At 30.3% G+C, this 27,038-nt stretch overlaps 1 long non-coding RNA gene across 1 annotated transcript in view; it reads left to right on the top strand.

The window, feature by feature from the left end:
* The window catches only part of LOC139426352 (uncharacterized), a 329,054-nt gene that overhangs the window by 290,761 nt on the left and 11,255 nt on the right, over window positions 1–27,038 (top strand). The gene's annotated exons all lie outside the window — the stretch shown is intronic.

The following is a 27,038-nucleotide window of genomic DNA, read 5'->3' as shown; positions in this document are numbered from 1 at the left end:
CAATTTTTTTTCTTCTGTTGCACGAAATTTTTAACGCATTCTAGATACGTTCGCGTCGTTATCTTATAGAGAGAAACCGAATGCAAATTTGCAATCGGTAATAAAAATATTGTGCGAGTTCGTTCATCAAACTCGTTAATTAACCAATCTGTTGGAAATAGCAAAAATGATTCAACGATGATGTTTTTTCAGTTGTTAGTAAGACCTGAAAAAATAGGAAAAATATCACAGCGAACTGTAAAAACAAAAAGTTGAGAAGGGGCGTGGCTTCCTGGATGATGGTTCGTGGTCGGCCGGTAATGTAAGCAATGGGCCTCTGGGAGTAGAACCAAGTGCAGCCGTTCCCAAGATTTCATTTCAAAAAGATTAATACTGGTAGGTGGTAGCTCAAATATTTCATTCTTGAAATTTATCTTGAAGAATTAAGATGGTCGGACTTACCATTATTTATTAGCATGCGGTGGCCAGTTGGTAGACATGCACATATTCACAGTTTAGCCATCTAGTCAACTAGGCGCGTACTGTCAACTATGCTAATTACTCCGATATTAAAAAAATATGGAAATGATGGTTTTTATTAGTTTCCCTTTATAAGGAGCTCATGGTCAAATTTTGAGATTTCTTGATAAAAACGTGTGGGAAGTCAGAAGGGCCAATAATGCTAAAACTGACCTCTTTCGAAGTACCTTTTCTCAGAATCATAACAAGATATTGCTTAAGCTTTTTTAACAGAATATTTACATATACACGTTCACAGTGTTATAACTGTTAATACATATCTTTGACAGAAATTTGTTTAAAAAAATTATGAACTGAGAACTCTTAATTTTTAAAACAGTTTCATTAAAAATCTTTGAGAACTCAAAATGTTTTCCTGATTATGCTTAAACACTATCACAGCATACGACTGATATAATTTCAAATGTCCCTAGAATTTTCAAATGATATCATAAGTAGTTTCTTAGAAAAGGTAGTTTGAAAAAGGTCAGTTTTAGCTTTATTGACCGTATCAACTCTGCCTACTCCCCTTAAAGAATTAATGTCATTTTTTAATCCCCCCCCCCGATTATTTTCGTTAACACGTGACCGAAAATTGATACTTCAAATGCTTTAATGATGTATAAGTTAACAGATATTAACACGGTAACATTAAGTTATAAGATTGTTGCGGTAACTGAATTAGCGTTATATAAACAATTTTTAAGTGATTAATTTTAATATATGCGAGATCATATAAAAAAAACTTAGAGATACGTTCTATCGAAATATAAGAGCATTGCGATCAATACCAGTAGTTATTCAGAAATATTTTCTTCTACAAGAAACGATGGACAAAATCTTATTTTTCACACAAAAAACACTGATATCAAATAATGATAGCGAACTTCGGTTACAAATAATGCATGCTGATGACAGCTATCGATTCATCAGTTACAACTGATAGTGGAAAAAAATGGGTGCTTGCACTTCAAGCAGAAGAAGAAGATCACAAACACTCAAACATGTGACTTACGACGTAAGTGTTCGTTTATAAGCAAAATGGCGTGTTAAAGTTGAGCTAAGTTTCTCCACATAAGTTAGAATAATAATTAACGATAAGTTAATTAAATACAGAAACGTGTCTCACATCAAAGTTGTTGAAATATAATTCTTTCTCTTCAACGTCTTATACTTAACTTAGATTTATTATTTGTTTATGTCTTTCCTTACAACCGCGATATATTTCTGCTTTGTGTACCTGGCAACTTCGATACATAAAGCTAAACTCAGAGGCGCGACAGCCCTAGAGGGCCAAGTCCAACTGTGCCCATCTCAATTGTCTTGATCTTGGGCTCTGGGGTGCAGAAGCAGATGTTACGGTCAGGCGGTCAGCCGAAGTTTTAGTTCCCAAGCATGCTTGGTACTCATTTATACGAGCGACTAATCCTCACTTCGGCCGGATCACACTATTGGTTGAAAATTACATCACTGTTTTGGGGAAGACCCATGCTGTCTGTGTATTGCATAGTATTTTGGCGACAGATTTTATATTTAGTTTTCAAACGCGCTCTGTTTACACGTGGTATTAATGTTAAGTAATAAAGACAATATTAACAGTTTTGTGGTAATTTTTATTACAATCTAAGTAAGTGATATTAAACTATACTGCTTTTACGTCATGGGCAACTGGGGTTGATCTAGAAATGCAGGGGGGGGGGTCTAGCCCAGAATTTTGGTCATTCTTTAAACTAAATTTGCATGTTGCTTGATTATGAAGTTCTTAAAATTATTCATAACACAACTAAATTACGATGTATTAGTAAATTTGAGCTTATATTTATTTCAATTTTTGTTACTTTATAACTGTAAAAGATAAAAGAAGGAATAAATTCCAAGCGAGCACGTGTGAATACGAAATTTGTCGCCAAAATCATGCAAACACCAGCCAATAGCCACCATCTCCCTGCCCCCTAACAGTGATGTCATTTTCGATCAATAGCGTGATCCGGCCGAAGTGAGGATTAATCGCTCGTCTCATTTATCGACCCACTGAAGGGATGAAAGGCTGAGTCAACCTTGCCCGGCCCGATGATCGAACCAGGGACCTGAGACACGACAGCGCGAAGCGTTACCGCTCAGCCACCGGGTGTCAAATTCGATACATAATTAGTTTTTTTTATGGCAACCCCGATAGAGGTGATGAAATCACGAATGATTCCAGTCTCTGTCTGGTTTGCTATGAGACACTGAGTGATTCACTGGTAAAAAGAAACAAGTTCCGGTTCGCCGTCGGATATGGCGTCATAAGCGCCTAGCGGCTAAGGCTCCTACGTCTAATTCAGGGGCTCAAGCCTAGGCCAATAATAAACTATCTATAGCTTCTTCAATACAAGTGTGAAGACGTTTTTAGTTATTTGTTTTTAATGCTTAGTTATTTGTTTTAAGTTTAAATAGATAACGAAAACGCTAACGTTTTAGTAGTTAGTTCAGCGATTTTACTTTAACTGATAAAACTTTTCGAAAACTGGAGTTATTAGAACTCATCATATTGTTGTAACTTTTAAAATTAATGCTACTAAAATAAAACTCACTTCTGTAATGTTCGATTATCATTTCTGATTCGGAAGTTGAAAGCTTTTTTTTTTTTCACTAAATAGCCATCTTTTAAAAATTTGAAGAAAAGAAATCAAATTAACGAGGAATGCAAGAAAATTAAAGAAATAAACAAGCTTTAGATTGCCAGATGCTAAACGTATGATGGCGAATAATTTAATCATTGTTGCCTTGCAGACATTTTTAATTTTCTGAATATTCAAATCCGTCACCAATCTGCCCACTTCGGTGAGGAGCTCGTCATCAGTGGTGACTCCCAGTCTTCGACGAGTCAGTTGCGGTGACCCGAATCACCTCGATTGCGGTCTCCCTTATGTTCTATATGGCTTTCTGTTCGTCTCTGTGTTTAAGAAATATATATTGAAAAAAGTGAAATTTTTGCGAAAGAATGTAGAATGAGTCACTAAAGAGAATTGATGCTTGACGGTTTTGGCTTGGTCGAAATAGAATAGAAAAACAGGTTGCTAATGTAAAAAAAATGCCACGTTTCAACTACCAATAAGGATCGAGATACCCACACTACGTCACTTGTATGCATGATTTTTTTTAAAACTAGGAAGGAATTAGCAGTTTTTCATGATGCAATCACGTCTTCCGCGCTCTGTTGCGCAGATAGCTTTAATAAATGCTTTTCCCGCGATTTGCCTACTCTATATTTTGATGAAAATATTTCTTATAAAAATTCGTACATATTACTTATACTGGTAGGTATTTAAATGATATTTGTAGTTGCAGTTTTTATTGCTTATTAAGCTGAAAAGGTGTAACCATCATACATTAGTTTTATTAATAGCAATCATTAAGTTTTATTCACGTTGCTCGCTGTCTTACTTATGATCGTTACCATATGTAAGTTGTTCGAACTGAGAGTAAAGCATGCAAGATTAAAGAAGGCGTTAATGTCTAATATATGTTGTTGACCATTAACCCCTTGGGGACGGTTGATTCAGAAAAGCATTAGTACAAAATCAGAATTAAGTTGAAATTAAATAAAAAACGGTAACTTAAATGTAGTCGTTGCTAATTTGACACACTTACTTTGTTTTTACTTTAATTATTGTTAGATTGATCATATATATAATCAATATTAATTCAAAGTATAACTAAATAGTTTTATTTTGAACAAAGTAATGGTGAATTAAATAAATCAAATAATCATAACTCCGCCCTCAAATAAACTGCTAAAGAATTACTTTAATTACCAGTTTTATCTTTTTTCCTTGATTGATACTGTTTCATGCTGGCACGTATTTGTGACAGTCGGCCCGAAAGGGTTAACTTTGAAGGAAATGACAGCAAGTGTATATAAGCTATTCCTCTTTACACCCAATTAAAGTATAGGTCATCTATCATGGCACTTCATCTTACTCTATCTATTATTGACTCCTTCCATTTTTTCATTTTTAGCACTTAATAAACACACGTCTCGAGTTGTGTTCATTTATGTAAACACATTTCGAGCTGAGTCCGATTTCTTAAACACACATTTTTAGCTGTGTCGATTTTTGTAAACTTGCAATTCGAGCTCTTCCAGATTTTTTTTTCTTTAAAATAAACTTACTAACGGAATGTTTCCAAAATTAAGATTTTTCTTAATTTGCAATGAATGGCAACCGATAAAATTTTAAAAGCAATTTTAGAACATAATTTTTAAACACCTGAGAAAAGGTATATACAGGGATCAATTCTTTTTCAAGTTTATGACTAACTATTTGATAATGTAACCATATATTTTTGCATGACTGGCAACTCACAGATTTTGAAATCATTTTTCAACATGACTATTAAGGTGGTAATCCTTGTTACCATAAAATATAAATATTTTTTTCATTATTGCAGAAATTTGGGGTGATTTTACAAGCATTTTTAACCCATTTCTTCCAAAGCTACCTTTTAAAAAGACACCCATTTCAAGAAAGAGAAAAGTGGTACCACGAGAGCTCATTGCTAGGATTAACTTTGAAGAAACAAAGTAGTTCTGTCTACGAGAATATATTGACAATATAAACGTTTATAATTAGATCTGAAAAGCGGCACTTTACTTTATTGAAGTGAAAAGTAACAGAAAGAAATGTCCTCTTGGTATTGACAATGATGCATATCCACTTTTTTTAAAAATAATAGTTTCTCATACATAGACTGCTTATCATAAATGCTGCGGCTTAAGTTCACAAATTTATTGATTTCTCATTCTATGTCAACTATTTAGATTCGATGAAATGGTTATCGCAGCATACTGGTGCTTCATGCCAATATGCTGCGATGCTGTTTTATATCTGTCATAACAAGGTCTGTAACCTTCTACCCTTTTTGCAAACTATTATATAGAGGTCTAGAGAATTTAGAGTTAGAAGTTTTTTTGAATTTCGGTTAGTTTTAGCAACATTTAAGGAGCCTCGCCGTAATAAAAATAGAAAAAACAATGCCTTTTTAATGAATTTTAAAATACGTACATATATTTAAGCGGAAAATAAATTTTAATCAAATTTTTTACAAGAAGCAATTTTCCAAAAAAGCGTAAAAATTAGAGAGGTTTAGTCATAGCGCTATCAAAAGTCTCAAAAATGGCTTTATATGCCAAAATACATATTTATAAATAGGCATATTTATATAATATGCACTCGACCTACTTCAAGCTATTCCTTCCCTTTCCTCATTGAATTAAACCAAATTGATAATGTATTATACAATGTATTTCGAAATTAAGTATTACAGGCTCAAAAGAAATAGTAAAAAATTAACTATTTTAGTTCCCAGAACTAGGTATTTGCTCTACATAGACAAAAATTTCTTTTGTGTAATGTTGCGTTAACTTAAGTAGTTGTAGAGACATCAAATAATCTCAATTAAGGAACTTGATTGCTAAAGCGTTATAAGCAATATTTTAGCATTCCAAAAATAGCTTAACGAGAAAATATTTAAGTTTCCAATCAATATATTAAGTGGCATGTAATATAGGCTATTGGTATTTCACGTTAATTTAACTCTTTTACAACGACTTCGTTTAATACCCACATCTTCAAAGAAAAAAAAACTTAATTAAAATACATACATAAAAAACTACACGAGCAAATAAAAAAAAGATTTTAAAAAAAATTCTCAAGCATACTTTTTTCAAATAATTTTTCATACAGATTCTTTAAAAGTTTGTAATATTCCATATTTACAAAATCATTTGATGATAAACAAGTTATTTCTGTATTTAAAAAATATCTTTCTGTAAATCGTTTAATATACACACAATTTTGACATTACACTGATATCGATAAATTTGAGAACGAATATCTAAATAAAAACTCTGGTGAGAAGAAAAAGTAGAAACAAAATAATGAATGAAAAAAATTAGACATTTAACTTGAAATACTTTTTTTTACTATTTAATGTATGATTATAACATAGATCGAACAACTGTGTTAACAGAAAAACCTGAGGGGGGGGGGAAATCCATCAAAATGCCAAAACAGGATTTAATGAAATTGCGGATATCATTGGTAAGTTTTTAAACCTGGTCTTGAATTGCATGTTTATGATAATGGAGACAGCTTCTTTAACGTGTTTACGAAAATAGGCTGAGTTTATAATATAAGTTTATGAAAATGGAGACAAATCAAAGCGAGTGTTTATGAAAATGGAAACAGCTCAAAATGCGTGCTTATGAAAATGGAGACAGCTCGAAACGAATGTTTATAAAAAGAGAGACAGCTCATACGAAAATGGAGACAGCTCGAAATGAGTGCTCATGAAAACGAACGCAGCTCAAAGTACGTATTTAAGAAAATGAACACAATTCGAAATACGTGCTTAAGGGAATGGATATAGATATTTCAGAAAATGGACATTGCATTTTATTCTGTTTTTCAAATTTCTTACATTGTTTTATTTTTAAAAATAAAATAATTAATCAAAATAAATTGTTAATGTGATATCGTTCATTTGTGGTTCTTTAAAAGCTTCAATTAATCTCTTTATGTTATTCCTTTTCTGAAATATCCCTTTATTTTATTATTCTAATCGAAACACTTTCTCACACTTTTAAATTTCCATCCTGTCCTCAAATCTGTTTTTGGCTCAAGCATGCATTAATTAAGAGAAAGACATTTCCCCCCTCTGCTCTTTGTAGGAATCGCGTGACCTATCTGATAAACCAAGTACAATTACTAAGATTTCCCTAAGATGAAATATTTTACGGATTCACTTTGCAAGATTTTCCCTAAATTATATATCGGAGAACACAACGATTTCGTTTGCACTCTTTGCAGGGTTCAATTCTATTTTAAGATTATGACAATTCGATATGAAACAATATACAAGATGTCTCAGTTAAACATTTCAGAACTCCTAAGAGAGGTAGGGTGCATCCTGACGACCCGAAATCATATAGCAATGTGGGGTCGGAAATGCTTTCCTGAAGCGGTGATGTACACAGAAGCACCATAAAGAAAAGAGACCGTAAGTGAAAAATCGTTTAAAAATACATTGAAAAAAGCATAAGGTACATGGATCAAAGTAAGTGTTCGAAGTTTCTGCCACCGGCTACAATCCGCACCTCACATCTCCGGCGCATGGACATCCGAACATTCTGCTATACTCCAGGCATATCTCGAATTTCTCCGGCAGCTACTGCGATTCTTGCAACCAGCTCCTCAGCATTGTCAATAGGGGTGTCATAAACCAGTGTTTTCATATGAGCCCAGAAATAAAAACCAAGACATGATAGGTAGAAGGACCGAGGAGGCCAACGCACTGGAAAGCTCGGAACTTTCGTACAACGCCATCTACCGCGTCGGGAAAGCATTTCCGACCCCGCATTGCTATATGATTTCGAGTCGTCAGGATGCACTCTACCTCTCTTAGGAGTTCTGAAACGTTTAACTGAGACACCCTGTATATTGGCCTGCCAATACACGGTTTTAAAATCACTTTTTTGACTATGATTACCAAAATGGTAACGTATGAGGTTATCATACAGCAGCACGTAGTTCAGATAAAGATCTTCTCTGTTCCTCTTTAGCAACCCAAAGTATTCATGGAAAACCAGGCCACCTTAGGTATTTAAAATAAGTTTTATCATAGTACTCTGACTTCGTTAGATATTTAATCGGTAATTTAAAAAGTAGTGTAAAATGTTATTAGTTATTATAGGTAGTAGATCGTATAATTTACGATATTTTCTTTTTAATAAATTCTACAAAAAAATGTAACGCCTACTTTTAGCTTAAAGCAATGCTCTGGAGATAGAAATAGCTGTTTTACCAACTCCAACAGTCACGCCTTCCGTGCTCAGTTACTGCGCAGAAAGCTCTTACATACTTTTTTAATATTTAACAATAGTTAATTAGTTAACTTGTCTTAATGTTGACTGAGACTAATGTCGTTGAGAGTTGATTAGATCCTGATCCTGTCTGTAGGTCGAGGTGCCTAAGGCCGAAGTTAAAAGGATCGTTGTGGTGGGTAATTACTATGCGTTTTTCAAAATGTTATACAGATTTGTAAACAATTAAAAAGAAACGATTGCGGAAATTTGGGGTAATTTTACAAACATTTGTAATCCATTTCCTCATAAGCTACCTTTTTAAAATTACATTTTCAGAAAGAGAGAAGTGGTACCACGAGTGGTTCATTGCGAGAATAACCTTTGAAAAAAAAACAAAGTAGTTCTGTCTACTAGAATATATTGACGATATAATCGTTTATAATTGGATCTGAAAAATGGCACATTACCTTTTTGAAGTGACAACCGACCAACAGAAATGTTCTCTTGGTAGCGACAATGATGCATAACCACTTTTTTTTATATAAATGTTTCTCATCCATAAACTGCTTTTTGTATCTTAGAATAAATGTTACAGCTTAAGCTGACAAATTTATGGATTTCTCATTCTATGTGAAATAGATTCGATGAAATGGTTGTCGCAGCATATTGGCGCTTCGTGCCAATATGCTGTGATGCTTTTTTATATATGTCATAACAAGGTCTGTAACCTACTACCCTTTTGCAAAATATTATATAGAATTGTAGACAATTTAGAACTAGAAGTTTTTTTGAATTTTGATTAGTTTTGGCAACATTTAAAGAGCTTCGTCGTGAGAGAAAAAGAAAAAACAATCCACTTTATAAGAATTTTACATACATATGGGGACTCTTAAAACAAATTTTAATCAAATTGTTTACAACAAACAATTTTCCAAAAAACCGTAAAAATGATAAAGCTTTAGTCATAGTGCTAGCAGAAGTCTCGAAAATGACTTTATATACCAAAATGCATATTTCTAAAAAGGAATATTGATATTATATGCTCTCGATCTACTTTTAGCTGTTCCTCAGCTTTAGCTCATTGAAATAAACTACATGATATTATATATATTTACATAAAAATAGACAATATTAATAGTAGCCTGCAAATGCTAAATGCAAGTACTCGATTTCGAGTGTATTTAATTGTGCAAGTATTCGATTTCTTATTAGATTACAGCAACAACAAATTTAGTTTGGCAACAGTCTTCTTCATGAGCGATGGAGATATGTCAAAACACATCGAACTTTAATCTAGATAATAATCATTCTTTCTACGTTGAGCTGCAATTCTCAATTCTCTGCATGGCGAGTAAGTAATGTAGAGAATCAATTTAAGCTATTATTATGATATTAATTACTATTTTTGTAAAATATGTAGAAAATTCTGTAATCAATGAATAACGACCTATTTTTTTCTCCACTAAATGTTTGTAATTTTATTGTAAATAGTCTTATTATATTGTTTTCATGTTTTAGTATGTATTCATTCGTCATAGATTGCGTGTATTCTAACTTAAAATGTAAGACACCTATGATTTTTCTTTAATAAGTAATGCATATCGCTCATGGGCTTCAATAGTGGCACAACTAAAAAAACACGCGTTTTGGACTAAGAATTGGTGTAAATATGAAAATACACATTCTTTCATCAGCAATACCAGCACAACTCATAATTCAACTTGAAGGTAATCTTCGTTTAAGCAAACTAAAGCATTTCTTATGCATTTTCCTTAGCAATGAAAACTTTAAACCCACTTACATACCTGCCAACTTTTAATCCCTTCCATTTTCCCCACTGGTATTTTTTTAGGAATAGTGGTGATCAAAATCATTTAAAAATTAAGTTTATAAAAGAAAAAATAGTACATATTTACTACCACTTTAAATATGAAAATAAAATTTTACGCCAAATGCGTAAAAGTTGGCACGTATGCACTTATCTCAAATTCAGAAATACATTATTTTTCAAATCAATTCAGAAATACATTTTTTTTCAAATCATTTTAGATACATAATATTCAATCATATACCCGAGGTTAATATTATAGCCCCAGATAAAAGTTTTTTTTAGATTTTTAAGTGTAATGCACATTGCAAAAGCTTGTAATTGATATTGAATTGTCTATAATTACATATTTTTCATAGCATTCTTTAATCGCATTTATTTAGCTCATCTTTTAAAACGGACAAAAGTTTTAAATGAATGTTCAATTTTTCATCTTTTGGCACATCTTTTACATAGAAAGAAATCAATTGTGTAAAATGTTCATCTTCATTTCGCTCGGTGCATAGCTTTTTCAATAAATTGTTTGTCTTCTCCAGACTAAGCAAAATTATTTCTGTGTTCCTTTTCCGAATAGTCTTTTTTTTTTGTTAGATGATTTGAGGTAGACGGTACGCCAAAAATATAAATATAAAAATTATAATACGTAAAGGAAATACATAAATTAAATTTAACACTGCATTACAGAAATTGTAAAAAATAGTATACTTTAATTTGAAAGTAAAAAGTTGTAATATGCTTGATAAGTCCAAGATTTAAATTTAATTCAAAAACTGCATTCCAAGATTAAATTCAAAAACTGGTCATGACACGTAGGAAACCTGTCAAAAACCTAGGGTAAGTTTTTTTCAGTTATTGGAAGCAAGTTAAACTACATAACTGTTTTAAACCATTCAGAATACTTGCATTATAATTACTGCCTAAATTATTGCTCATATTATATATCATGTATATAATATATAACCAATATTACTGTAATTATATACTATATTACTTTACTTACATTACATTAACTATATATAGAATATTACNGTTAAATTACATAACTGTTTTAAACCATTCAGAATACTTGCATTATAATTACTGCCTAAATTATTGCTCATATTATATATCATGTATATAATATATAACCAATATTACTGTAATTATATACTATATTACTTTACTTACTATATACTTCATTGACTATATATGTCACTTACTTCATTGACTATATATAGAATATTACTTTTGAAATAGGAGGGGGGAAAAAAGATTATTCTTTAAAAGTGAGTGACAATTTTAAGAATAAACTATGGTTTTCAAACTCAAAAGTCAATATTTTAATAATACTAAAGTAAACTTGCTTTCAACATACTTTGTACTAATATTTCTTGAGTGTTATCACCAAATGATGAGTTAATTTCTAACTCAACCCCATTTTCTGTATCTGAAACGTAAAGTAAACCTCATATAAATATGAAATAATGGAATGGCATCTTGTTAAGACATAATAAATTCACATCTTTTAACCATGTAGAAAAAGTCAAAAGTTATAGCAAAAAAAGAAATAATAATTTCATATACAAGAATAAATAATTAATAAGGTGCACAATTTGTTTCCATATAATTATTAAAGCTATATATGAATCACTTGACAACAAAATAACTTGTGCATCATAATCTGATAAGAATGCAGATATGTCAGAATTTTTCCCTAATTTAACTGGAAAATAAATATTGTTGTTAAAATGGATATGACTTGTACCCTTAATTTAGTTGAATTCAAATGTTTCTTAAAAAAATGGCACTAATAATAATATTAATAATAATAACAATAAAATTAAACGTATACAAACAAGTTTGTATACGTTACTTGATGTCTGTATGTGCTCCATTCTTATTTGTTTACAAAATTTTAAAATTTGGTTATGACATCCTTAGAGAATTTTTAATATCTGACTTTTGTGAAATACAACTTCGCAGGAATTATTCAGCGGATTTTTATCAAATTTTGTATCTTGTCAGGTAAAATTATATTCTTTAAAAAAAATGCAAAAAATTTTATGCTTTACAATTAAAAATTGTTTCGAATATAATTAAATAAAATAATAAATATTTAATAAAGATTATTTTTTGCATTGAATTTTCTTAGGACAAACGAATTTTACAATTGAGTGCAAAATTTTTTCAATTCGCTTAAAAAGTTTTTGAGGTATAACGAAATATGCGAAAAGTAAAATTAACATTTAGGGGTCAAAATTTTCTCCACCAAACTATTGGGTCCATATTTTGTAGATTGCGGCTACCCCCTATATTTTGGGGATCAAAAATCTGAATCCGTCTGAAAAAGGTATGTTTATTCTGAGAAAGTATGTTCTTACGTCTGATTTCGTAACTTAAAATATTGTCTGAACTTATTTACTAGGCAATTTGAGGTCACCCCCTCGACCCATTAAGACTGAAACCTAAAACGTGAAGGCAATAAAATTTTTATTCCATTGTTGCTATTTAAAGCTCACTAATTTAAAACCTGATATATTGAACAACCTGGATATCAGTACTATTATTTTAACTAGATTGCAATTATGCAACATTTAAAAATTAATCTTAATACGTATTTGTTATTCTGTTTCGAAAAAGAGTTTCTTCCAATTAAGGAGTTTTGATTCCCTCCGGAGCTTAAATTTTAAGCATAGTTAACCAAATCTTTAATTAACTCTGATCTTTGATATATATACACTCAATCAAAGCGAGACGGAAAAGAGAAAATACTGGTAGTAGAACTATTTCAATATTAGATAATATTCGGGAGGAGTAAATCTATTCTTAACTATAAACAATTCACCGAAATTAATCAATTCTCGGGGAAGAAGCAATTCTGCATATAAATTTTATCCGTAAAAAAAAAAAATTATAGTTTCCAATATTTTATTATTCTCGAAAAAAAAATCTAAAAATTGTTTGCTACCAGTTTTTACTCTTTCCCGTCTTGATATTATTGGATTTCTGCCATGTCCCTGGTAAGTCTACGAAAAGTTAAAATAATTTAATGTCTTTTAGTTTGCGATTGAGTCAATCCCTGGCAGTTGCGACAATGGAAAAGGAAGGAAATGCGATTAGATTTTATCCCGATTAGTTGAGGTTTTATTGCCGTTACAGTCATGCCCTCCGCGCCTATTTATTGCGCAGAGAGCTTTTATATATTGAGTTGAGTGGTCACTGTTATGTTTATTAAAATTTATTTGTTATTAAATTATATTAATAAATTTTATATATTATATATACTGGTATTTAAAAAATAAGGTTTTAAATTAATTTTTATTGATTTTTTTTTTGTTGAAAAAAATAAACATTATACGAGTACCATCATATTATGTTTTATGAATGACAATGCAAGGAAAAACACAGTAAATTGTTGATGATGTAGGATACAATCTTATCGCCAGAACTTGAATAAAGTTACGATATTACATAGTATCTTTTTGGTTGTGATTGCCTCAATAAAAGAGAATTCTCAAAATATTTTAAACTTGCGGCCTTTAAAATTTATGCGCGTTGCTCGCCGTTTCACTTAACCCGTTTTGTCCCAACTTTATATATTGAAATGATACAAGAAGTGGTTTTATGGAAAAGGTGGTAAAATATATTATCGAAATTAATTGGTTTCTCTACTGTTAGGGCATTCAAAACGTCTTTGATAGATCAAAAAGTACTTGCTCCTTTTAATTCTAGATCTAGTCAGAAATAACTAAATCTTTGTGGTATCTGAGAATCTTGTAATTCAACCAGATAAATAAAAATTCTGAAAAAAGTTTCCCACCATTATGAATGTCTTTGAAAAAAGAAACTGTCCTAAATATATGACGCTGGGCGTTAAACGGTTAAGATAAGATCTTACTGCAGATAAGATCGATACCATATGTAAGTTGTTCGTACTGCAGAGTAAAGTATGGAAGATTAAAGTAGGCGTTACTGGCTAATATATGCTGACTGTGTATGTTGACGATTAACTTTCAAGGAAATGACCGCGAGTATATAAAAGCACACATAAATATTCCTCTATTCACTCAAAGTATCTATCTATCATTATACTTCCTCTTTCTCTATGTATTGTTGACTAATTTCATGGTTCGCAGATTGATTTAAATTCATGTGCCCCTCGATAAGTTGAAATAAAATTTTTAGATGAAGTTGAACAGTTTTTCTATGCCTTGTTAGGCCCAAAATTCGATTATATATTTTATTTTAAGACTTCTTGATTTTTTTTCAAACGACACAAATGTTTCTTCACACGAATGTATCCCCCCNCCTCGTGTAAAAAAAAACTTTTCTTCTTGCATATGACAGAGAGGAATAAGATAGAATACTTTAGTTAGTATTTAATCCTTTTCCTCTGCTCACTACTTTAATTTAATGAAGAAAAAAAAGCTATACGTAAGAAAATAATTCTTTTTTTCATTGAAAATCTTATAGATTTTTTATAATTTATTATTTTTTAGAATTTTTCATTGATTGTGAAGCCCCGAATTCGATTATGTATTTAATTTTAAGACCACTTGAATGTGTCTTAAGCCATATGTGTTTATAATATTGCTATATTGTCTTGAGTTTTGACGGCTTATGTGTTCCAAGCAGGTGACGCTTAAGTAAGGATAGGTCTTAACAGTGATATTAACTGAAGTCTTGTTTCTGAGTTAGAGGCTCACTCTGGAGTTGTAAATCAGTGGTTTTATTCATGAACTGCAACTTGGAGCGTGACTTGTTTTGTCTGATATGAGCGTGTCAACTTGTTGTCATTTAGAAGTACTTAACAAATGACTCTTTTGACAATTAGGATAAGAGTATTGTAGAAAAAAGTTGATTATCATGGAAGTAATTGTATTCTGGTTTTTTGAATCATTAAAATGTGAGAATTCTGTGCATTCACGTAAATCTTCCTCTCGAAACGCCACTCTTAGATTTTGTACAGCACACCCTGTTGTTTAAAGAGGGCGTGATTTGGAATTTTGGATTTGACGATTTCGTCTGTATCATCGGCATAAAATGTCTAGATGCTGTTATAATATATACTATTTTTGGGAAGTCATGTGGGAATAAGATATACAGAATAGACCCTAGGATGATACCAAGTATAACATCGCAATTGGGTTACTTGGTATTATTATATACAACTTGGAATGATCGATTGACAAAGTAACTGTGAATGAGTTTAATTAAAACAGGACAAAGCTTTAATTTCGTGAATTAGAACAGTATTCTTTGATGCCAGATGTGGCAAAAGGCTTTAGAAATGTGAATCACGAGAAAGATGAATGATTGATTGTTGAGGAGAACCCTCCTTATGCGAGTCTTTTCCTCTAAGCCGTACGCTTCATATGGTTGGAAAGATTGGTGTGGTTTGATTTTCGAGTGAATAATCCTTATTAATCATATCTTTGAGCTACACACCAAAGTTATTTTTTCTGTAACATCACCAAAAGGAATGTTTATAGTTAAAATCTCCAGCTATATATCAGTTTCCTTTGGAACGAGTTGTTTGACATTATCTTCTTTGCGTTTATTTTCGGGAAGATTACAGATACCAGTTACTTTATTGTTGTTTAACCCGTTTTGTCCCGAATTTATAAATTGAAATGAAACAAAAAGTGGTTTTATGGAAAAAGTGGTATAATATATTATCGAATACCCGTATGCCCGGAATTGGGGCTGGTCGGGGTAAATATTTTCATAATATATTATCGAAAGTAATTGGTTTTTCTACTGTTAAGGCATTCAAAAAGTCTTTGATAGATCAAAAAGTACTTGTTGCTTAGAATTCTAAATCTAATTAGAAATAACTAAATCATTGTGGTATCTGAGAATCCTTTAATTCACCCAGATGAAGGAAAGTACTGGAAAAAGTTTCCCACCACAATGAATGTTTTTGAAAAAAGGAACTGTCCTAAATATATNATATCTAATTAGAAATAACTAAATCATTGTGGTATCTGAGAATCCTTTAATTCACCCAGATAAAGGAAAGTACTGAAAAAAGTTTCCCACCACAATGAATGTTTTTGAAAAAAGGAACTGTCCTAAATATATGACGCTGGGCGTTAACCGGTTAAATTGGTAAGTAGTACTGGAACCTGCTCAAAACCTCTGTGGCTGGATTTGTAAAATTCAGGTGTGATCAAGTGAATTTATAAATATAATTGTAAATTCTTTTCGTTCTATTTTACAAAAAATTAATAAATGTCTTTAGCAACATTATAACTCTCTGTAGTTAGTTAATGTTAAACGTAAAATCGTTTCTATTATCGTGCGAGTTCTTTTCTAATGCTTAAATAATTAATATTATCACTATTAATACGAAGCAAGACTAATACCTAGAGGCAAAAACTATTTAAAAAAATTGAATAATTTTTAAAATTAAAGATAATTAAATCGTCAATTTATCTAAAAACAAATTTATTATTCAAAGCATAATTTTTTTTTCATAAAAGTGTAAAAATAACGTGACCAAAATTTAGACTCTTGGATTATTTCATCAATTTGAATTTTTAAGAACAGTTTTCCTTACTGTAGATAATTATAAAGGCATTAATTAGTTAGATTTTCTAACATTCAAAATTACAGTTTGGGATATTTTTATAATCACAGTGGAAACTCAGAAGAACATCTTTTAGTTTAGAAGGGAAAAAGTCATTAAAGAGATCATGGAAATTAAATGTCAAAAAATATTTATTCTAAAATAGGTTGATTAATAGTGATAATACAAGAAAAACCATCTTTAATAATATTATTAATAATTTTATTTAAGAGCTTAAAGAAAATAGTGGCATGTTTTGTTTAGTAAGATTTAAACACACAAGTGATTGTCCTAAGTTTAATAGGATTTCATTTTGTACTGATATTTAAGAATCGAATATTAAAGATAATCAAATCTTCAATTATTCTAAAAACAAATTTATTATTTAGAGAATAATTTTTTTTCATAAAAGTGTAAAAATAACGTGACCAAAATTTAGATCTTTGGTTTATTCCATCAATTTGAANGATTCTGATTTTGTACGAATGCTTTTCTGAATCACCCGTCCCCAAGGGGTTAATAGTGATAATACAAGAAAAACCATCTTTAATAATATTATTAATAATTTTATTTAAGTGCTTAAAGAAAATAGTGGCATGTTTTGTTTTGTAAGATTTAGACTCACAAGTGATTGTCCTAAGTTTAATAGGATTTCATTTTGAACTGATATTTAAGAATCGAAATTGTTCATTATTAATTTTAACTTTTAACCTTTTTATCAAAAGCTAATTTTTTTTAATGATAATATTTTTGTTTAAACTATTGAGCTTATGTTTTTATTAAAAATAAATTTCTCAGCTATAAGTTCATCATGGAATATTTTTAGCTTAGTGCATGGGTGTACAGAGGAAGTATTTTAAGTAGCTTAATTGGTCAGTTTTAGAAATATTTGCTGAATAGTTTTTTTTATTTAAAGTTTCGTACTATTAACATTAAAGTTTTTAAAGCAATAATAAACAGCCCACTTCAATTCACTTAATAAACCAAAAGTTAAAGAGTATTTATTCGGGATCTTTAGACAAAATTTTTTGAGATCATTAATAAAGCCCATTAGATTTTTGTCATATCATTTCCAAATCGGTTAAATCGTTTGTAAATAATCAATCATTAAAATAATTGAAGATTTAAAATTCAATCTCTCGAAAAGTATTTGATTGATTTCATCAAAAATTTGCATTTTGCCTCTAAAAAGTACATTCTTCAAAAATTGATTTGACTGTTATTAAAAAAAGTAATGAAAAATGCCTAATTAAAATTAGGTTTCTGCAAAGAATTATCTTTGGAAAAAGGAACTTAATAATAGTGTGCAAAAATTTATCGATTTGCTTAAAATGCTCTTGAGATATTGCAAAATTCGTAAAAAATTAAAATTCCCTTTAAGAGCTTTAAATTTTGACAGGTCTCCGGAATTTCAGCCGCTTAAAATTCGACTACTTCCCATGCTTTTAGGGTCCAGAATCCAAATCCACGTAAAAGAAAAGTTTTGTTTGTTCAGAGATCGAACGTCTATGTATTTGGCTTCTTAACTTAAAACATCGGTTACAGCTATGAAGCAGCTTATTTAAGGTAAGGAGCTTGAACTATTGATATTGAAGAAAAGTACTAACTTACTAGTTCCGTACTCGATCCTATCATTTAGATCAAAATTTATTCAAAGTGTTATATATGTATTTATACAGAAACCTCTCGGGAGCTATTACTCTCTGTTTCACAGTGAAATGGTAGTTGATGGAGGTTGGTCGGCTCTAAAAGGTTATTTCAGTTTGCTTCAAAATGCTATTGAAGGTACATGATTTTTTACAAACGATTTTCATTTTAGTCAGTGTTGATTTATTTTGTTTATCTTAAAAGGCTTAAAAAAAAAGTATATTGTTTGCCTATTTAAATTATATTACATAGAGATTTTTATAGATATTTGCCAAGCAGTTACAGAGGAATAATAATTCAAAAATGTAGTGCACGAAATTTTCCTTCTTCAAAAACAATTAGACTTCAAATTTTGTATTTCATCATTTAAGAAGAAATTATGAAAAAAAGAGTTAATATGATTACCTTACAATTAAAAATATTTCTAACGCAGAAATTCAAGCAGTGATTGAACTTTATTATATTTCAAGTATTAAATCAACGAGTTTTCGCTAATAAGAGTGTGGTATGCAAAATTAAATTATTAATCAATAGACCATTTTTTTTAAATCATATAATTATAAAATTAAATTTTAAGTCCTTATTAAAAATAAAAAATAATTCAAATAAAAAGTAATAAAAATATTTCAAGAAATTGTATTATCTCGATTCTCAACTGCTACCTCAGTTTTTAACTCCCTAATTATACAAATATTTTTTAAAAAATATTTCAGTAAATAAATTTTAATTTCTAGGTTAAGCTGCTTTTTATTAACTTAAAAGAAGTAACTAACTAAAGAAGAATCTTTTCTACTCTGTTATTGCTTATTGTCTACGCTTTTTCAGGGGATGGAGCAAATAACTTAAGTACCATTTAAGTGGTCTTAAAATAGATACTCGAATTCTGTGCAAATAACAGATACAGAACTATAAACAAATAATAGAACAGAACTATAAACAAATAATTTTTCTTAATATTAATATTTTCTTTCAACTTGGCGAAGGATAGTTACACATGAATTAAATGCCATCTGGAAAACATGGAAGGAGTGTACCACGAGTTGATGAAGATGAAAAGCAATGGTGGAGTCCTTTTGCTCTAATTGAGAGTAAAGAGGAATATTCATGTATGCATTTTATATATGAACTTTTTGTCATTTTCTTAACCCCTTGGGGACGGGTGATTCAGAAAAGCATTTGTACAAAATCAGAATCAAGTTGTAATTAAATAAAAAACGGTAACTTAAATGTAGTCGTTGCTAATTTGACAGACTTACTTTGCTTTTACTTTAATTATTGTTAGTTTAATCACATATATAATCAATGTTAATTCAAAGTATAACTAAATAGTTTTATTTTGAACAAAGTAATGGTGAATTAAATAAATCAAAAAATTATAACTCCGCCCACAAATAAACTGCTAAAGAAATACTTTGATTACCAGTTTTATCTTCTTACCCTGATTGATGCGGTTTTATGCTGTCACGTATTTGTGACAGTCGGCGCGAAAGGGTTAAAAGTTAATCGTCCAAAAAATGGTGAGCTTTACTTTAGACAGTAACGCCTACTTTCTCTTCTATTCTTTCCTCTGCAGTACGAACATCTTGGGTATGATAAAAGCATCTTGAATGAAACAACGAAAGACGTGAATAAAATTTAATCTTCAAAATATCATAATGTGAACAATGTTAAAACTGTTAAACAAATTTTAAAAATTCTGAATATTTTGAAAATTCTAGCTCATTTATGCACTTACTATTAAACTCTATTATTATTCTCCTATATTATGAACTTTAATAAAGTTATGAAATATCATAACTTTAATAGAGGTTAGGAAAAAATAGTGAGTTCCATACCATCATTACAGGTTATAGTACTTTCCTTCCACCGTCATCGATAAAACCTAATGGACATAATCTTAAAAATAGGATAGTTTTCCAATTTCATTAAAATATCAAAAACACAACTCAATATTTTAACTACCAGTAATTAAATATATTAATTTTTTTACATATTTACAAGTAAGATATCAGTAGTCAAAAGTAAATACCAAAATTAAAATTAGATTATTAACACTTTCTGCGTTCAACATGCGCGGAAGGTAAGTATATTTTGAAATGCCCTACTAGGCGGGAGGTAGACATAATTGACGGAGGACTGAATTTAAAGATAACAACGCCCTCTTATTGAAATCTGATAATGGGAAGAGTCTGTCTGTCACACTGTTACTTCTGCTAATGTGACTCAGTAGCAACGTCTGTGTCAAGCAAATATAAATTTAATCGATACCATATATTTTAAATAATTCAATTAACTGTTGTAAAATCTTTGCTGTTAATCGATATAATTTTTTAATCGATAAATTAATTGATGTAAAGTGAATTTAAAGATAGCATAATTATACATAATATTCATTGTGATGATAAGCAATTAATGAGTTTTAAAAACTAATATTTATATGCTTTTTAATTCTTCGAATATTTTAAACTAACAAAAAGAATAATACTTCACATCAAATATAAAAATAAATCAAACCACAGAATTTTCGCAACTAAATTTTTTACAATGTGACTCAGTTTTGTAACGTTATTATAGTAACAAATGTTTCTCGTAATTTAGGTAGGTGAGCTATTAGCTCGTAAAAACTGTTTTTGATTACATCAATTTAAATTAGTAGATTAAAAAGTTTTCGATCTTTTATTTCAAAGAGTATTTTTTTATTTTATTTAAATGCACAGCAAAGTACAATCATAAGTAACGTAATGTTGTTAGACATTTAATATGACTGAATTAATTAAATTTAAAATATCTTTATTGCTGCTTTAAAATTTTTTTGTCCTTTCTAAAAAACAGAAATGCAAGGTTTGAAAACAAAAATCTATGCATTTATTTTGAGCATAACATCCGCATCGCCATCTGTTGCACCAACTACTATCGGCAAGATGCCAAATCCTTTTCAACCCATTGACGGTTATGGACGAGTTCAGCTTGCAATCGAATCGTGCTTCATAATGCACGCAAACGAGTTCCGCTCGGGAGCAAGATTTCGCCCGTAATGGTTAGTAACGAGCACTACTCGCGAAGTGAAATTTTTCCCCAATACGCGCTGACGAGCTGAGCTTGTTCGCCATTATTATTCTGCATTGACTATGTTAAAAACGAAAAGTATGCAAAAACTGTTATTTATGTACGACGAATACTTGAAGAAATTTTTAAAACGCGTGAGGCGAGCTATCTACCGCATCCAGAGATGCCAACTTGCTCCGCTATGTAAAATAGTATTTCCCAGTGATAGCGAAAGTCAAGTTACTTTCAGTTTAGTATTTTTCCTTTTAAGTAATTTTCTCACCACTAAATATCAAAAACTATAAGTAACATATGAAATGCAACGTTAAAGCAACAATCTACTGGTTACTCTATTAAATAGTAGGCGTAGCTGTCCTTCTCCAGCGAAATTTATTACATAATTTGCTACCACTCTATTATAACAATTCCAGAAAGCGGAGCAGTTGACATTTAGCCAGAGAAGGGTGACATTTTCGGAAGAACGGCGGTGGAAAACAGCTGCCACTTTCGACCACTGTTTGCTCGTAATACTGCGCGAATTAATGAAACGAAAACTGCTCATTTCCCTGACAGTCAAAGGGTTAAACTTGCAATTTAAAGAAGAAAAAAAAAAAAAGTTAGATATTTGCTTTGGGGTATCGAGGAATTTTGCCTTTCTTAGTCCTTTCCTGCGATGTTTTATTTATTTATTTATTTTCTTTTTAAATTTATCTTTGGTCGCTGCCTGGAAGTCGCCAAGACCAGCGATTATTTTGTCATGATAGGGAAATCTCCCCTTTATTTTTTAATAGTGTTCAATTGTTGAATACGGGTGTTTCTGGAATTTGACGTTTATATTTCAGGTTCACCTGACAGTTAATAATGTGTATACACATGTGTATACGCAAACATACACAGCAGGGATGAATCGCTCAGGTAAGCGTTTCTCATCTAAATTTCTTCGCAACATCCAACATAAGGACTTTCAGCTATAGAATCGAACGTTTGCTATCAGAATCGAACTTATAAGCCCCAGTTCTCCAAGAGACTGAATCATTTCCATTTGCAGTGTCTAGCAACCCGTTTCGGAATTGAATTGTTCCTTCCTATTCCTTGTTCCTTTCCTTGAATTGTTCCTTTCGATTACTTTGAAGATGAAACTAAAATTATAAGAGAAAAAAAATAATTATCAGTAAACTAACAAAGTTTTTGCATCAGTATGTGTATGTCTTATGTTATTTTTGCTTTCACTTTAATTTTGACTTAACTAATCACATGATGCTTCGACCTTAGGTATTGTTTGAGGATTCTGCATTTGCTTCTTCATCTTACCCAAGGTTGCCAAGAGGCATACGGACTGCTACAGTATTTCCCTAACTTATGACTTTTGTGTACCCTTTCTAAATTTTCAGCAACGCTGTGTACCACTAATAAAAAAATAAATTTATTTTTTACTATAAAAAATAGCACAAAAGTTAAGTATCATAACTGACTGTTGACACCACTATTTATTAACTGTTAACTCCGCGAAAAAATAGCCAATAGAAAAATACGTAATCGTAAATTTTCATGGCTAGTTTCGATTGTAAATAAAATTTATGTTTGTCGCAAGATATTTCGCATAAGAACGCTTATCGCCGCTAAACTGTTCCCGTACCCCTGGGGGTACGCGTACCACACTATGGGAAACACTGATCTACTATATGGACGGCAGAAACATTAATGTAGAAAAAACAATGGCATTATAGGTACAAGCCGATTAAACCCACCTCTCCAGTTGTTGTCCTCAGCGCCTGGTGGGTTACTTCCCAGTTACACCATTCTGATATATAGGAATGGTATTAAAATGATGGAAAAAAAGGCCATGTGCGATATTACAATATTGTTTGCAAAAAATATCTTCCGAATAGAAAAAGGCTATCAATGGGCTGTGTATTATATTATCAGTTGCGAATACTTCGCCGAAAATATCCTTAAATTTTGATTTGTAGGATTTTCTGCGTTGCTAAAAAAACTGGAATTCAATGCGGGAATATATTGTGAGAGGAATATCAGTTTCATTTGGAACGAGTTGTTTGACATCATCTTCTTTGCGTTTATTTTCGGGATGATTGTGGATACCAGTTACTTTATCGTTGTTTCCATTGGTAAGTAGTACTGGAACCTGCTCAAAATCTCTGTGGCAGGATTTGTAAAATTCATGAGCGACGAAGCGAATTTATAAATATAATTGTAAAATCTTTTGCTCTATTTTACAAAAATGAATACATTTTTTAGCAACTTTATAACTCTCTGTATTTAGTTAATATTAAACGTAAAACCATTTCCATTATCGTGCTAGTTCTTTTTTACTGCTTAAATAATAAAAATTAATATTAATATTATCGCTATTAATACGAAGCAAGACTATCTCCTAGGGGCAAATACTATTTTACAAAATGGAATAATTTTTGAAATTAAAGATAATCAAATCTTCAATTAATCTAAAAACAAATTTATTATTTAGATAATAGTTTTTTTCATAAAAGTGCAAAAATAACGTGACCAAAATTTAGATCTTTGGTTTATTCCATCAATTTGAATTTTAAAAAAAAGTTTTCCATACCGTAGATAATTATAAAGGCATTAATTAGTTAGATTTTCTGACATTCAAAATTACAGCTTAAGATATTTTTATAATCACAGTAGAAACTCAAACGAACATCTTTTTGTTTAGAAGTGAAAAAGCCATTGAAGAGATCGTGGAAATTAAATGTCACAGTAAAATTAATTTTAGTTTGCTGTATAAATTCTGAAATAGATGTTGATTAATAGTGATAATACAAGAAAAATCTTCTTTAATAATATTATTAATAATTTTATTTAAGTACTTAAAGAAAATAGTGGTATGTTTTCTTTAGTAAGATTTAGACTCACAAGTGATTGTCCCAAGTTTAATAGGATTTCATTTTGGACTGATATTTAAGAATTGAAATTGTTTATTGTTAATTTTAACTTTTAACCTTTTTATCGAAACTAATTTTTTTAATGATAATATTTTTATTTAAATTATTGAGCTTATGTTTTTATTAAAAATATATTCCTCAATTATAAGTTCATCACAGAATATTTTACAGAAAATGGCTTAATTATTATTAGTTTAGGGCATGGGTGTACTGAGCAAGTATTTTAAGTAGCTTATAAGCTACTGGAGGAGAAGTAATATTTGCTGAATAGTTATTTTTATTTAAAATTTCTTATTATTACCAATAAAGTTTTCATAGCAATAATAAATAGCCCACTTTTATTCAGTTAATAGACCTAAAGTTAAGGAGTATTTATTCGAGATCTTTAGACAAAAGTTGCTGAGATCATTAATAAAGCCCATTAGATTTTTGTCAAACCATTTCAAAATCGGTTTAATCGTTTATAAATAATCAATCATTAAAATAGCTGTAGATTTACAATTCAATCTCTCGAGAACTATTTGATTGACTTCGTCAAAAATTTGCATTTTACCTCCAAAAAGTACATTCTTTGAAAAGATGTAAAAACTTTTATACATCACAATTCATAAATTGATTTGACTGTTATTAGAAAAAGTAATGAAAAAGACCAAATTAAAATTAAGTTTTTGTAAAGAATTATCTTTGGACAAAGGAATTTTATAATTGTGTGCAAAAATATATCGATTTGCTTAAAATGCTCCGGGGATATTGTAAAATACGTAAAAAATAAAATTCACACTAAGAGGTTTAAAGTTTTGAGCAGTCTCATTAATTTCAACAGCTTAAATTTCGACCACTCCCCATGTTTTGAGGGTCCAGAATCCAAATCCATGTAAAAGAAAAGTTTTGTTTGCTCAGAGACCGAACTTCTAAGTATTTCGCTTCGTTACTTAAAACATCGGTCACAGCTGTAAAACAGCTTATTTAAGGTAAGGAGGTAGAACTATTCACATTGAAGAAAACTCGACGTACTCAATCCGATCAATTAGATCAAAAGAAATTTAAAGTGTTATATATGTATTTACAGAGAAACCTCTCGAGAGAGACCACTCCCTGTTTCACAGTAAAATGGTCGTTGATGGAGGTTGGTCGGTTCTTAGGGGCTATCTCAATTTACTTTAAAATGTTATTGAAGGTACATGATTTTTTACAAACGGTTTCAATTTTAGTCAGTGTTGATTTATTGTGCTTATCTTAAAAGACTTAAAAAGAAAGTGTATTGTTTACCTATTTAAATTATATTACATAGAGATTTTTATAGATTTTTGTCCAGCATTTACAGAGCAATAAAAACACAAAAAAGTAGTGCATGAAATTTTCCTTCCTTAAAAACAATTAGACTTAAAATTTTGTATTCCATCATTTAAAAGGAAATTATGAAAAAAAGGGTGAATATTGAAAATATTGCTAACGCGGAAAATTAAGCTGTGACTAAACTTTATTATATTTCAAGTTTTAAATCAACACATTTTCTCTAAAAAGAGTGTGGTATGCAAAATTAAATTATTAATCAACAGACCATTTTTTTTTTCAAATTACATAATTATAAAATTTTATTTTAAGTCTTGATCAAAAATCAAAAATAATTCAAATAAAAAATTAATAAAAATATTTCAAGAAATTGTGTTATCTCGATTCTCAATTGCTGTTTCAATTTTCAATGTTATTTGAATTTAATCCTAACTAGATATTATGGACGTCCCCGTTGGTGGAAATATACTTGCTGAACCACCACTAGATGGCATCGTTAATTGTCAAAAAATTCTTGTAAAAAAAGACATCTACGCTTTTTAATGTAGTTGTATTAGTAACCATTGTCCTGTTTACCTCATGTTAAAATATATCCTTTTTGTTGTTACTTACACCCTTGGGCTAGTTATTTGAGTAGTTTTCTTTATTTTAAGAAAATGAGATAAATCTTCGGTGTAATTATCAACTCGTTAGAAATTAATTAAAGTCAAAAGATATAATTGCTACCTCAGTTTTTAACTCCCTAATTATACAATTGTTTTTTTTAAAAACATTTCAGTAAATAAGTTCCTTTTTATTATCTTAAAAGAAGTAACTAACTAAAGAAGAATCTTTTCTACCATGCTATTGCAACATTAAACGTTCTTTCAGGGGATGAAGCAAATAACTTTCGTACCATTTAAGTGGTCTTAAAATATATACTCGAATTCGGTGCCTTCGCAAACTGTAAACAAATAATTTTTCTTGATATTAATATTTTCTTTTAACTTGGCGGAAGACAGTTAATCGGAGGCGTCACAAATTAATGCCTTGTCAAAGAAATTTCTGTTGAGTTTAATAAAATACAGTGAAACCTCTCGGTAAGAGCCACCTGTCGTTCCATTGAAAATTGGCCCTTATGGGGGGTGGCCCTTAAATGGGGGTGACCAAAAAATAAAATGAGGAAATCAAAATTTATGTAGAAAAAAACTGTTTATTAACATTTTAAGTTTTTATACATGTTTAAAAAAATTTTCAATTGAAGTTTGTTTACTTTTTACAATTTTTTCGCAAACAATTTTAGTTTTTAATGATTCCTTAACTCTATAAAACAAATTAGTTAAATTCGCATCATTTATTAATGCCTTGGATTGGGATATCAGTTTATTTACTTCTATTAGCGTTTCTTGGTTTGATAAATATGGC

This window comes from Parasteatoda tepidariorum, chromosome 9, assembly GCF_043381705.1.
Source record: "Parasteatoda tepidariorum isolate YZ-2023 chromosome 9, CAS_Ptep_4.0, whole genome shotgun sequence".
Lineage (NCBI taxonomy): Eukaryota > Metazoa > Arthropoda > Arachnida > Araneae > Theridiidae > Parasteatoda > Parasteatoda tepidariorum.
The sequence above is the reverse complement of the archived record's forward strand: the minus strand, read 5'-3'. Positions and strand labels throughout refer to the sequence as shown.